This window comes from Canis lupus, chromosome 21 (assembly GCF_011100685.1).
Source record: "Canis lupus familiaris isolate Mischka breed German Shepherd chromosome 21, alternate assembly UU_Cfam_GSD_1.0, whole genome shotgun sequence".
Lineage (NCBI taxonomy): Eukaryota > Metazoa > Chordata > Mammalia > Carnivora > Canidae > Canis > Canis lupus.
The window spans coordinates 31,132,766-31,146,493 of record NC_049242.1 but is presented as its reverse complement, the minus strand read 5'-3'; the positions used below and the strand labels follow the sequence as shown (position 1 = coordinate 31,146,493).

The 13,728-nt window shown below is 44.8% G+C and overlaps 1 pseudogene; it reads left to right on the top strand.

Moving 5' to 3' along the window:
- The first annotated feature begins 11,094 nt into the window (after window positions 1–11,094).
- Window positions 11,095–13,341, top strand: LOC119877361 (annotated as a pseudogene).
- Window positions 13,342–13,728: the final 387 nt, after the last annotated feature.

Here is a 13,728-nt window from a genome sequence, read left to right as displayed (position 1 = left end):
TGTACAGTCAACATTTTCTTGATCCATTTGTCAATGGACATTTAAATTGTTCCTATGTCTTGATTGTTATGAATCATGCTGCACTGAACATGGGCGTTCACATATTTCTCTGAGACCCTGATTTCAGTTCCCTTGAATATCTACCTAGAAGTGAGATTATTATATTATGTGATAGGTCTAGTCTTAATTTTTAAGAAACCTCCAAATCATTTTCCGTCGTAGCTATACCAATATACATTTCCACCAATGATGTATGAGGGTTTCCTTGTCTCCACTTTCTTTTTTTTTTAATTTATTTTTTATTGGTGTTCAATTTACCAACATACAGAATAAACCCCAGTGCCCGTCACCCATTCACTCCCACCCCCGCCCTCCTCCCCTTCTCTCACCCCTAGTTCGTTTCCCAGAGTTAGCAGTCTTTACGTTCTGTCTCCCTTTCTGATATTTCCCACACATTTCTTCTCCCTTCCCTTATATTCCCTTTCACTATTATTTATATTCCCCACATGAATGAGAACATATAATGTTTGTCCTTCTCCGACTGACTTACTTCACTCAGCATAATACCCTCCAGTTCCATCCACGTTGAAGCAAATGGTGGGTATTTGTCATTTCTAATGGCTGAGTAATATTCCATTGTATACATAAACCACATCTTCTGTATCCATTCATCTTTCGATGGACACCGAGGCTCCTTACACAGTTTGGCTATTGTGGACATTGCTGCTAGAAACATCGGGGTGCAGGTGTCCCGGCGTTTCATTGCATCTGAATCTTTGGGGTAAATCCCCAACAGTGCAATTGCTGGGTCGTAGGGCAGGTCTATTTTTAACTCTTTGAGGAACCTCCACACAGTTTTCCAGAGTGGCTGCACCAGTTCACATTCCCACCAACAGTGTAAGAGGGTTCCCTTTTCTCTGCATCCTCTCCAACATTTGTGATTCCTGCCTTGTTAATTTGCCCCATTCTCACTGGTGTGAGGTGGTATCTCATTGTGGTTTTGGTTTGTATTTCCCTGATGGCAAGTGATGCAGAGCATTTTCTCATGTGCGTGTTGGCCATGTCTATGTCTTCGTCTGTGAGATTTCTGTTCATGTCTTTTGCCAATTTCATGATTGGATTGCACCAAAGAAACAAACAATCCAATCATGAAATGGGCAAAAGACATGAACAGAATTCCACTTTCTCCCAACACTAGTTACCTTTTGGGTTTTTGAAAAGACTTTTTTATAATAGCCATTTTAACGGGGGTAATATAATATATTTCATTGTGGTTTTAATTTCACTTCCACAATGATTAGTGATGATGCACAACTTTTCATGTACCTATTGGCAATTTTATGTCTTCTCTTAAAAAAAAGGTTATTCATTTATCTTGTCAATTTAAAACATTGGATTATTTGCCCTTTGTCATTGAGGTGTATGAGTACCTTGTATATTCAGATGTTAGCTCTCTATCAGATATGTGGTGGTAATAATATGCTCCTATTTCATAGTTTGCCTTTTTATTTTGTTGATTATTTCCTTTGCAGAAGGAACTAAAAGCAGAATATTTTTAGTTAGTTTTTTTTTTAATCTCACTTTTCTAGTTTTTGCTTTTCTTGCGGGTGCTTTAAGTGTCAAAACCAAAATTACCGCCAAATCTAGGGCCCAGATGTATTTCCTATGTTGCCTTCATGGAGTCATACTTCAGGTATTATGTTAAGTCTTTCATCCGGGGTTGATAGTTGTATATGACGTGAGATACAGGTCCAATTTCATTGTTTTCAATGTGGATATCCAGTTTTCCTGACACCATTTATTGGAGAGACTGCCATTTCCTCATTGTGTATTATTGGCACCCTCGCCACAGAAACCCAGCCTTGTGTAGGTTTATTTCTGATTCTTTATTATATTCCATTTGTCTATCAATTTTTAACCATTATTATTTAACATGATGAACATATTCTCTTGCAAATATTTTTCTGCAATTTAAAGTAGTTATCTAGAATAGATTCCTGTAATTAGATTTCTAAATTGGGATAATATTTGAGAATATTATATGAAAAAAATTTTTAAAAGAGAATATTATATGATACTAGGCCTAGGGACTCAGAAACTCCTAATATTCTAGTCCTGGTCATTCCTCTCCTTAGAGTCCTACAAAAGAAACAAGAAATATGAAAAATAACAGACTGCTTTTTATTAATGGCACTGGTCCCTATTGTCACTGAAGTTCAGAACTCTGATAAGCCTCAGTTGAGGTGGTCTACTATAAAGTCTTTCAAAATCTTCAACCTCCCTTGCAGCTTGAGTGGGACATGGTCCAATGTATCAGTCTAGTTCCATGAAGAAGTGAGGAAATAGAACATGCAGGACCTTTTAAAGCCCAGTAACCCTAGTCAGTAGTAAATAGGGACCAACCTACATCCTAAAATGTCACAGATCAGATTTTTCCTCATGGGGAAGAAAAGATTAGTAAAAAAGGGAATCTTTCCCTCTCCATACTATTTAGAAAATTGAGAACAAAATATACAAATATTTAAAGTTTAAGATATATTTGACAAGGTTATTTTCCAGACAGGTTAGACTGATTTTCCTACCCCACTTGCATTGTACAAAACTGTCTTTTTTTCTGATACTTCATTTTAAAGTAAATTCTGACATTTATTATTTGTATGATTGGGGGAAGGTAACAGAACTTTTCTGTGCCTCAATTTTTTTTGTCTGCAGAGTGAGATTAATAATGTCTAACTTATAATGTCATTGGAACAATGTAATTATATAAAAGCTTCATGCCTGGCATGTGTTAAATTTTCAATAAAATACAAGGTTACTATTTTGTGATGTGATTGTTTTGTTAAAATCCTAGTTAATTTCCCAGGGGGAAAATGTGTCTTTCATTGTTGTAGTTGTCCTTAATTAGTTATAATAATATCAAATATTCTTCTTATATTTAGCAGCTATTCACAGTTCCTCTGTGTGAGTAGTTCATGCTTTTAGCCCATTATTTTTTGGGCTCAACAATCTTTGTGGGGTCTTATATGTAATAATAATGTAATAAAGACATTAACTTTGGTCTGACATCTCAAATATTTTCCTCAGTTTGTAGTTTATCTTAATTTTATTCGTGATATTATTTCACAAAAGCTTTTCATTTGATAATGTAAATTCTACCTGTTTTCTTTCATTTCTTTCATAGTCTCTTAGCTATTATGTCGTCTGACCCTGTCCAGATAGCACAGGAATTTTGACTTGTTTTTCCTTTTTTTTGGTGTTTTACTTTTACAATTTTACTCTTTAATCAAAATGGAACAATAATTAGTATATTAAGTGATGTCTCTATTTCTAAGCAAAGAAAAAATAGCTGTATTTTAAGAGGTCAAATTAAGTTTGAGGCCGGTTTCAAGAGGTCAAATTAAGTTTGAGGCCGGTTTCACATATTGAAGCATATGTTATAATTAAATATGTAGTATTTTGAACAGTTAGTGGTTCAGGTTATACCTGGTAATAGTGGTAACAGTATGCACAGTCATTTTGTAACAATATGTGTACAGCTATTTAGTAAAATCCACACAAATTCCAATATCCTCATAGCAGAACTAGCCCAGAAGGCTTTAACAATGTCATAATCTATAAATGGCACTGGGAAGGGGAGATTTTGAAAAACAAAAATGAAGTTGACGAGCTCCCTGAAGGGCTGCAGCGCGCAGGGCTGGACCCAGAGCAGTTCAGAGGGGCTCAGGCGGCGGCTCCGTGGAGGGGCTGCGGGGCGGGAGCACGAATCCAACAGCACAGAGCGGGAGCACAGGGCGCCGGGACACAGCCCAGGATCCGGCCTCCCCACGGGCCAGGCAAAGGCCAGGAGGGCCCAGGACAGCAATGACGCTCCTGACCTGAGCTGAGCAGATCAGCGGCCCCGCCCCAGAGCCTCCAGACCCTGCAGATGGAGAGCTCCGGAGTTACTGCGGGAGCTGACTCCAGGGCTCCAGAGCTGGCCCCGCCACTGCGGTTGTTCCTCCTGGGGCCTCACCGGGTAAACAACCCCCACTGAGCCCTGCACCAGGCAGGGGCACAGCAGCTCCCCCAAGCGCTAAACACCTGAAAATCAGCACAGCAGGCCCCTCCCCAGAAGACCAGCTAGACCGACAAGTTCCAGGGGAAGTCAGGGGACTTAAGTATGCAAAAGCAAAAGATACTCCCCCGTGGTTTTTTTTTGTTTTGTTTTGTTTGTTTGTTTTGCTTTTTGATTTCTGTTTGCATCCCCCACCCTTTTCTTTCTCTCTTCTCTTTTTTTTCTTCCTTTTTTCTTTTTTCTTTTTCTCCTCTTTCTTTACTCTTTTCTTTCCTTCTTTCTCTCCTCTCTTATTCACCTTTTCCCAATACAACCTGTTTTTGGCCACTCTGCACTGAGCAAAATGACTAGAAGGAAAACCTCACCTCAAAAGAAAGAATCAGAAACAGTCCTCTCTCCCACAGAGTTACAAAATCTGGATTACAATTCAATGTCAGAAAGCCAATTCAGAAGCACTATTATACAGCTACTGGTGGCTCTAGAAAAAAGCATAAGGAATCAAGAGACTTCATGACTGCAGAATTTAGATCCAATCAGGCAGAAATTAAAAATCCAATTTGAATGAGATGCAATCCAAACTAGAAGTCCTAACAACGAGGGTTAAACGAGGTTGTAAGAACGACTGAGTGACATAGAAGACAAGTTGATAGCAAAGAGGGAAAACTGAGGAAAAAAAGAGACAAACAATTATGACCATGAAGATAGATTAAGGGAAATAAACGAAAGCCTGAGGAAGAAAAATCTACGTTTAATTGGGGTTCCCGAGGGCGCCGAACGGGACATAAATCCAGAATATGTATTTGAACAAATCATAGCTGAAAACTTTCCTAATCTGGGAAGGAAACAGGCATTCAGATCACAGGAAATAGAGAGATCCCCCCCTCAAAATCAATAAAAACCGTTCAAGCCTCGATATTTAATAGTTAAGTTTGCAAATTCCAAAGATAAAGAGAAGATCCTTAAAGCAGCAAGAGACAAGAAATCCCTGACTTTTATGGGGAGGAGTGTTAGGGTAACAGCAGACCTCTCAACAGAGACCTGGCAGGCCAGAAAGGGCTGGCAGGATATATTCAGGATCCTAAATGAGAAGAACATGCAACCAAGAATACTTTATCCAGCAAGGCTCTCATTCAAAATGGAAGGAGAGATAAAAGACTTCCAAGACAGGCAGGGAACTGAAAGAATATGTGACTCCAAACCACTCTGCAAGACCTTCTCAGAATTCCTTGGATGATCTCAGCCATCCATGCCTTGGTCCTATATCTTTCATATTACCATTACCAAGAGTTGCCATCCCCACTCCAAATTCTGAAACCACAGAATCCTGAGCAAAATAAATGGTTACAGTTTTCAGGCACTAATTTCCGAGACAGTTTATTATACAGCAGGGGATAACCGAAATGCTGAGAGAATTATACTCCCATTCATTCCATCAAAATAGATACTGGTGGGGTTTTTCACACTACTAATTAAAGCTGCCATCTCTCTCAAAACAAAACGAGACAAACAAAACAAGCTCCCCAACGCATGCTCTCTCTCCTGCTATGGAAGGAGAGAGGGAATAAACTGCCAGAAAGCTTCTAAAGAAAACATTTCCTGTATACACCAAAAAATAATAATAGATAATGTATAGATAAGGGTTCTTAGTTGTGGGCATTATGAAAGTCCTCATCTGAGGGTTTTGAGGGGCTCGGTTGCTTAAGCATGTGCCTTCAACTCAGATTATGATCTGTAGGACTTTGGATGGAGCCTGGTGTGCACGGAGTCCGCTTCTCCTCTCCTTCTGCTCTCCTCTCTTTCCATCCCTGCCCTTCCCCCATTTCATGCTTTCTCTCTCTCAAACAAAAAATAAAATAAAATCTTAAAAATGTAGTGTCCTCTTCTGATTGTGTTTACTAATATAATCCAACTGCTAGTACACTATCTGCCACAAATTAGATTCATAATAAGAATTTGCTGAAAGAATATGAGTGTAGGAAACCTATTGGCTCAAGTCCAGTTTTTTCTGCATTTTAAAATGATTTTATTAATTTATTTTACATAGTGGCCAGAAGCAGGGGACTGGCAGAGAGAGAGGGAAGAGGCTCCCCACCCCTAGGATCCCAGCCAAAGCCTAAGAAAGATACTAAATCAAGTGAGCGACCCAGGTACCCCTGTACTTTTTATTAAATATTAACAGATGGGTTCATATCAGAAGATCTGTTTTTCATGATGCTAGAAAGAAATAGAGTTTGTAGCAATCAATTGCATGCAACTCAAGGTCATGTCCCATAGACCTTCAAAGCCCTTTACCCTAACAATGAACGTCATATATTGAGGGAAACCTTACAAGATTGTTCATTTAAAAAAAATCTGGACCTTTAGTGAAGTGACTGCAACCAAAACTTATCTTGTTCTATTAGATAGCAGACTCAGGGCTTCAGGGGACCTCTGAGGGTACGTGGTCAGAAACCTCGCATCTATGATTGAGTTGGATCTATGAGAGGTAAGAGAGAAGGTCTGGGAGTTCTCCGTCTTGCTTTGTGCCTTTTCCATCTCCCTCGTCTCACTGGGTTTTGAGCCTGTTTCCTGGCAATACTTACAGGTTAAAATTTAAATTTTGCCGGGCTACGTTATTATGACTTTCATAAAGGTCAGCCTCATTACAAAGAATTCATAGCACACATTCTACCCACATCTTGAAAAATATCATTGAGTGAACAGCAGTGATCTGAGTATAAGTGATCTGAGCTTGGAGCTTAGCTTTGCCAGATTTTAGTTGCAAAAAATTGGGGATGCTAATCTCTACCTTACAGTGTTTTGTGGTGATGAGTGAGATGCTATGTATAATGTGCTTAAGACAGTAGTGAGCACAGAGGAGGTTAGAAAAAGCTCCTAGTAACCTTTTTGTTTTATGTTGGTGAACTCATGGTCTAGATTTAAAGCTCCCTCCCTGGAGGCTCTCTGTGACTGATTCTGTGGAGTCTTCCCCTGGGCCTCAAGCCAGGACCTTCTTTTAGTGTTTTCTCGTTTTCTCTTCCTTTCTGCAATGTCATCCTCCCCCATAGCCTCAAGGATCATCCACCCAGAATGGACACAACTGTACACCTCTGGCCTCCAGACACCAATAAACTGCAGACCCCCGGTCCATCTGCCTATTTGATAATGCTTCTTGGATGACCCAGAGTTATCTTGTACTTAACAAGCCCAAAATGGATTCACGAGACTTCCGTCAGACTTTTTACTTGGATGGAAACCAGAATGAATGATGAGTGAATCGATTAATCAGGGACCAACCATGTTTTATACATCCCAGTATATTTTCGAAATTCTGCCCTGTTTTTTGGTCCCAGGCTAATGGGGTGGTGGTGACGTGGAGAAGTGTTAGTGTTAGGCTATCTCAGGAGAGGTGGTGGATTGAAGTACGTGAGGATGGCGTGCTGTAGAAGAGGGAGACACAAGGAGGTGGGAGGATAGGTGGAAAGAGGCCTTAGGTTTCCCCTCAGCTGAGGGGCATCCTGAAGATAGTAGAGAGGATTGGACATAGGACCCTAGGATCAGCAGGAAAGGGAAGAGGATAAATAAGACAGTGGCTGTCAGAGCCTCCAGTTCAAACAGAGAGGTATCAGCACAGACCAGTGCAATGACAGGGGGGCTGTCACAGAAAAAGTGGTTCACTCTGTTGGGGTCACAAAAAGGGAAGTGGAAAATCCATGTGGTTTGCACAGGGCCACAGGAAACTCTGAGAACCAAGATGTACCTGCTAGCTGGGGCACAGGCTCTGCAGTTCATAATGACTGGGTAACGCAAAGGGTCACAGTTGGCCACACAAGCGGTCATATGTCATTGTGGCCAGGAGGCAGCACTCAGCAGCCCCAAAGAAGAAGAAAATACACTGAGTGGCATAGCCATGGAAGGAGTTGGTTGTATCTTGGATGATCAGAGTCGCTGCATCTAGGGCACAATAATCAATAAAACCTACCTCCAGGTGGTAAAAAATTCCTGGGGAAGAAGCAGGTAAGACTTTGTAGAGCAGAGCAGGATGATAAGAACATTGCCCACTACGGTGCCAGTAAATAAGTCCAAAAAAGGAGAAAGAGTAGAGCTTGGATCTCAGAGGACAAGGCTGAAAAGTTCACAGAAACAAATTCACTGTCACTGTCCAGTTTTCCATGTCATTTTTCTGCTCAGGAATTCCCCAGGCATCATGATCCAAGAAGCAAGGTGAGGATTTGGGGCAGTTAACATGGGTGGGATGGGGGAAGCTAAGAATATATGACAGGGCCTCTCCCTGCACCTCAACCTCGCCTCACCCTCACTGTGGCCTGCTGCCGCCCACTCCCAGCCCCCTGGTTGGACAGCCTTCTACGGGTGGGTGGGGCCTAGGGAAAGGCTGGCCTGGAGATGGGGCGGGGCCTGGGGATAGGAGTGGGCGGGGCTTTATGTGGGGCGGGGCCTGAGACGAGGAGGGGCGGGGCCTGTTGCTTGGGGGCGGGACCTGGAGCTGGGGAGGGGCGGGGTCTTCTCAGGTGGGCCTGGGGCCGCGGGGGCCGCTGGGGGCTCCTTCCAGGGCTGGTGCGCGTGCGCGCGCCCGGGGGCGGGGTCGGGGGGGCGCCTGGGCTTCTGGGACTCGCAGGACCCGGGCGGCGCGGAAGGGCGGGCTGTGCCCTGCTGCTTGGCTCGGGCGTCAGTGCCCACGCCGGCTGCCCCCGCCCGGAGCCGCACGGCCTCCGCGGCTGCCGTCGCCCCTGGCGCCCGGGCGGACGGAACGGAGCCCTGCCGGGAGCCGCGCCCAGGGACCACCGGCTCGGTGGCGGTGAGGACGCGCTGTGCGGCGCGGGGAGCCCCGCTGCGGCGCGTCCGCGGGTTGGGGCGCGCGCCCCGCAGTGTGTGCGGGACCCCGGGGGGCGCGGGCGGCGGGGAGGCGCGGGCTGCAGGAGGAGTGGGTGCGCGCCGGAGCCCGGGGAGCCGCGTGCGGCGCCGCCTCTCCGCCCTGCTGCGGGGGCGGCCTGCGGGCCTCGGGCGGCTGGAGGGGGTGCTTGGGGGCCGGGGTGACGGGGCTGGCTGCGTCGACTGCAGACGCGGTGGGAAGTCTGCATCCCACTGGCCTTCTTCCCAGTCATCCCTGACCTCCCGCCAGTGCGGACGCTTCGAGGCGTCTTTCTCGGTTTCAGACGCTCCGTGTGCACCGGGCCCTCTGCGCCCCTCTCCCTGCGCCAGGCGCGAAGGGGTTTTACCTAGGCCACTGCCTATCAGCTCTTTAGTTGACATGTAAACTTGCTCTACGAAACAACCCTCTTCACCCACAGAAAGTACCTTGCGCATGATTGGCACCTGTTGAGTCCTCGGTGCTAGAAAATCCCTTGAACATCCCTGTGGCCCCTGGTTCAGTGCCCTGGATTCCCGCCGCCTGCGCCTGTCGCGCCCTCCGTGTCCGTGGGCCTGGCTCGCACTCGAAGCTCCCTCGCTCCTGCCACCGCCGTCCTGAGAGGCGGCCGTTCACTGCAGAGGTTAAACTCCGACCCTTCTTGGCTTTGCTCGCCCCAGTGTTCATCGCTTACACAGCGCGAGGCTGCTCGCAGTCTCAGCCGTACGCTGACCTTCTGTCGTCCAGCGGCTCCTTTTCTGGACTCTTCACTGCAAGCAGGTCCTCCTGAACGTCTCCGACCTTCAGGTTCCTTAATTATTGATACCGACTGAGTTATTAATTTATATTTTCAGCCTATCCATTCCCACTATATTCTGTTGCTTTTTCTCACTCTGAATTGGCTATTTAGCTCATCTCATTATTGCTTAATTACATATAAACGTCTTTGACATTGCCTAACAGTGGAACATGAGCTGTGCTGTATAGATGTTTCTGTGCAATGTTTTTATGGTGTTGGATTTGAGTTGTAGAGCAAAGTTTAAATTTCAAATTAGTTGAGAGTGTATCTTCTCTTTGTGTTAAATTGTAGTTTTCATTCTGATAAGTGTGGTCTCTACACAGGTAGGTGCTTTTATTTGAGGAGGTTTTTGTGTAACCTAATATAGTAGCTTTTGGAAACCTTTTCATAAGTGCATGAGTAGACATTATGTTTTGTCTGGTTTTCTATATCACACTAAGCACATTTTCATCTCTATTATTACTTAAGTTATTTTCTCTGTTAAGGATTGGGACTTCACCTGAGCCAGAATACCGGAAGACAGACCAATCTAAGTCAGGATGAGTGTGACTTGTGACCTGTCAGATGTAGGAGCTCTCACCAACTCTGGCACAATAGTAGAAGAATACACCCCTGGACTTTCCTGATTTGTTTTTAAAACCATATTATTCTCTAATGCAAATGTGGAGGAGAAAATGTTCCCCTAGGTGACCATGAACCTGCCCCCAGAGTCAGGAAGCTCCTCAAAGGGAATCGTGTGTGCTGCCAACCTTTCTCATTATTCTGCCTTTTCAAGAGATTGAATGTCAACTTTAAGTTCATTTCTCTAATAATGACATTTATGACGAATGAAACAAGATGATCAGTTCATGGAGCCATGCATTGTCTCATCTGACATTCCTTTTAGGAAGAAGATTCTGAGGGAGTCCATTGGAATCGAGAGAAAATACTAAATTTCAGTTCTGATTCCAAAATCTTTTGTGCTCAAAATCACGTACTCCCTATCCTCCATACCGACTTACTGTCTTCCAAGCCCAGCTCAGCAAGGCATATACATCCCCACATAGAGAATCAATATGGACTCCATGGAAGTTCTACTTATGCCCTCTCTATGTGGGGACCATGATTTTTTTCACAAGGAGTTTGACATTGTAGTTGTTTGTTAAAGTAGATCCACTGTGGAAAACACCTTGGCTAGATCTATTAGATTTACCCCTAAGGATCTGATTGTTTGGACCAAATTAGTTGAATTTATAGACCAAATTCTAGTTCACTCCCAATATATGCCAAGTTATTACCTTTGTCACATTGTGCCTTCTCTTTTGATACCTTTATTTTTTTAATCTTTTTTTAAAAAAAAGATTTTATTTTATTCATGAGAGACACGGGGGGGGGGGGCGGGCGGGGCAGAGACATAGGCAGAGGGAGAAGCAGGCTCCATGCAAGGAGCTCAATGTGGGATTCAATCCCTGGACTTCAGGATCACTCCCTGAGCTGAAGGCAGATATTCAACACTTAGTCACCCAGACTCCCATCTTTCCATCCCTTTGATAATATTACAACCATTTTTCCATCTGAGGAATGAAAAAAAACATCAAATTAGCATGTTAGTGGGCAGAGGGGAGAATGCAAAAGTGTGAGCATCTTGGTATAAGTCATCTGAGTCAACCAGTTCCATAAAATCTCTGAAGCCAAGATCAAAGACAAGGCAGAAAGGGGAATCCCCACAACTCTGTTGTCCTGTTGCCTCCAAAGGTGTTATTGACGTCAAGGCATACTGTGCAACAATAGTTCCATTTAAACGAGGTCACCAGAAGGATACTTGGAGCAGTCTCTGCAGTGGGTGAAGTGCTCAGGAGAATTCTGAATCATTAGGGTGGATCTTCAGCTCTGTTTCTTCTCATAGGTTCCCAAATGGTTATAAGTAGAATAAAAAATAGCATGCAGTTAGCACTCACATCTCCATTTATGGGCCCCATTTTCAGTTCTGCTTACCTGTCCTCTTCTTTGTGAAGTGTTGTATTGTTGGAATTTCTAGGTTCTAGGTTGCAACCCCGTTGTATTACATATTCTACATATGATTATTAAGAACTTCATCATGTGTAGAATGTGAATATGATGTGTGATAGATTCTTTAATTATTAACATTTAACCCTATTTTCTTTGTCTCTCCTAATACCCATAGTTATTTTAATAACTTGATGCTAACTTGTGGATTTACTGCCCAGAATATATAAGGAACTCCTACAGGTAGGAAAAGTCAGAAAATTCCAGTTTATAAAATGGACAAAAGACTAGAACAAGTCTTTACAGCATAGGGAACACAAATAGCTATAAGCATATAAAAAGTGGCACAACAGAATTAGCGACCAGAATACATAAATTAAAAGTACAGTGAAATACCACTAAGCCTCATAAGGATGGGTTTAAATGTCTGAGAATGTATAACACTTTACATTGCTGATGGAAGATTAGCTTGGCACAGTCAATTCAGAAGGTCCATTTGGCAGCATCTTTTAAACCTAACTTTAAATATATGCCTTCTCTCCTACAACCAGTGGTTTCCCTCCTCTGTCCTCCCGCACAGCCGCTGCGCCCCCCGCGCCCCCCGCGCGCCCCGGGACATGAACCTCAGCAGCAGCAGCAGCGCTGCCGAGAAGGCGCAGCAGCCGTGCTCTGGGACTGTGAGCTAAACCAGGAGAAGCGGACCTGGACGGTCAAACCCCAGAAGGAGGGCAAGCAGGACTCGAAGCTGTTGCTCAGTACGATTTGCTTGGGGGAGAAAGCCAAAGAAGAGATGAACCTGGTGGAAATCCTGCCCCCGGCCAGCCCGGAGGACAAACAGGCCAAGCCCATCACCATCGCCTCGCTCCAGGCCTCCGTGCTACCCATGGTTGTCGTGATGGGATTGGAGCTTTCTCCTCCAGTTACTTTCCAGCTCCGGGCTGGCTCTGGACCTGTGTTCCTCGGTGGCCAGGAATGTTACATAGACACTGCAGACGTATCCTGGGAGGAAGAGGAGGATCCCGAGGAGGAGGAGGAAGAGGAGGAGGAAAGTCACAGTGATGAGGTTGATGATGACGACGATGATTAGATGTGTCCCTAGAGGAGACCCCTGTTAAACAAGTCAAGAGGCTGGCGTCCCAGAAGCAGACAAGTGTTGCCAAGAAAAAAAGGATGGAAAAAGAAGAGGAGGCAGTGAGACCCAGGCTTAAAGACCAGAGTCCTGTGAAAAAGGCCAAACCCACACTCAAACCTAAAAAGCCAGGATCCAAGAAATGAGGAGCCAGGAGTGGCCTGGCTGCAGCGACCGAGGGAGAGCTGGCTAGCTGTGACCCCAGGTCTCCCCCACCCAGCCTCTCTCCACCTGAGTCTGAATGGGATGGAGCTGCTGAGGCCAACACGAGAGGCCCTCGCCCCAACTCTCAAGTGTTCAGCGGGACCTGGAGCTCCAACCTCAGGGCCATTAATAAAGTTTGCTTTGCCAGGAAAAAAAAAAACAAAAACCATTCATTCTCTAATTTCTCCAAATTTGCTGAAATAGTCTCTAAGGCTATCTGGTGAGGTCTGCCAGCTTAGTCCACCAATAAACATTTTACCGGGGTCGTGCTGGGAGTTGTTGGCGCTGCCTGAGGTGCCTTGGCTCCCATTTGCCTCCATATCTGAGCCCCCCCCCGCCCCCCCACCCCCGGGAAACCGAGCCCCACAGCGAGCGGAGGGGAGCGGCGGCTGGCTCCGAGCCCCGATTCTCCCGCTCCCGCTTCTTTATAATGATTACAACATTGCCAAAACTCTATTAAAAATATTTATGGGGGTCCCTGGGTGGCTCAGCGGTTTAGCGCCTGCTTCAGGCCAGGGCATGATCCTGGAGACTCGAGATCAAGTCCCGCATTGGGCTCCCTGCATGGAGCCTGCTTCTCCCTCTGCCTGTGTCTTTGCCTCTTTCTTTCTTCTCATTCTCTCTCTGTGTGTCTCTCATGAATAAATAAATCTTTTTTAAAAATTATGAGAGACAATACTAAAGTAAATAAATTAAGGGGCAGTTGGCCC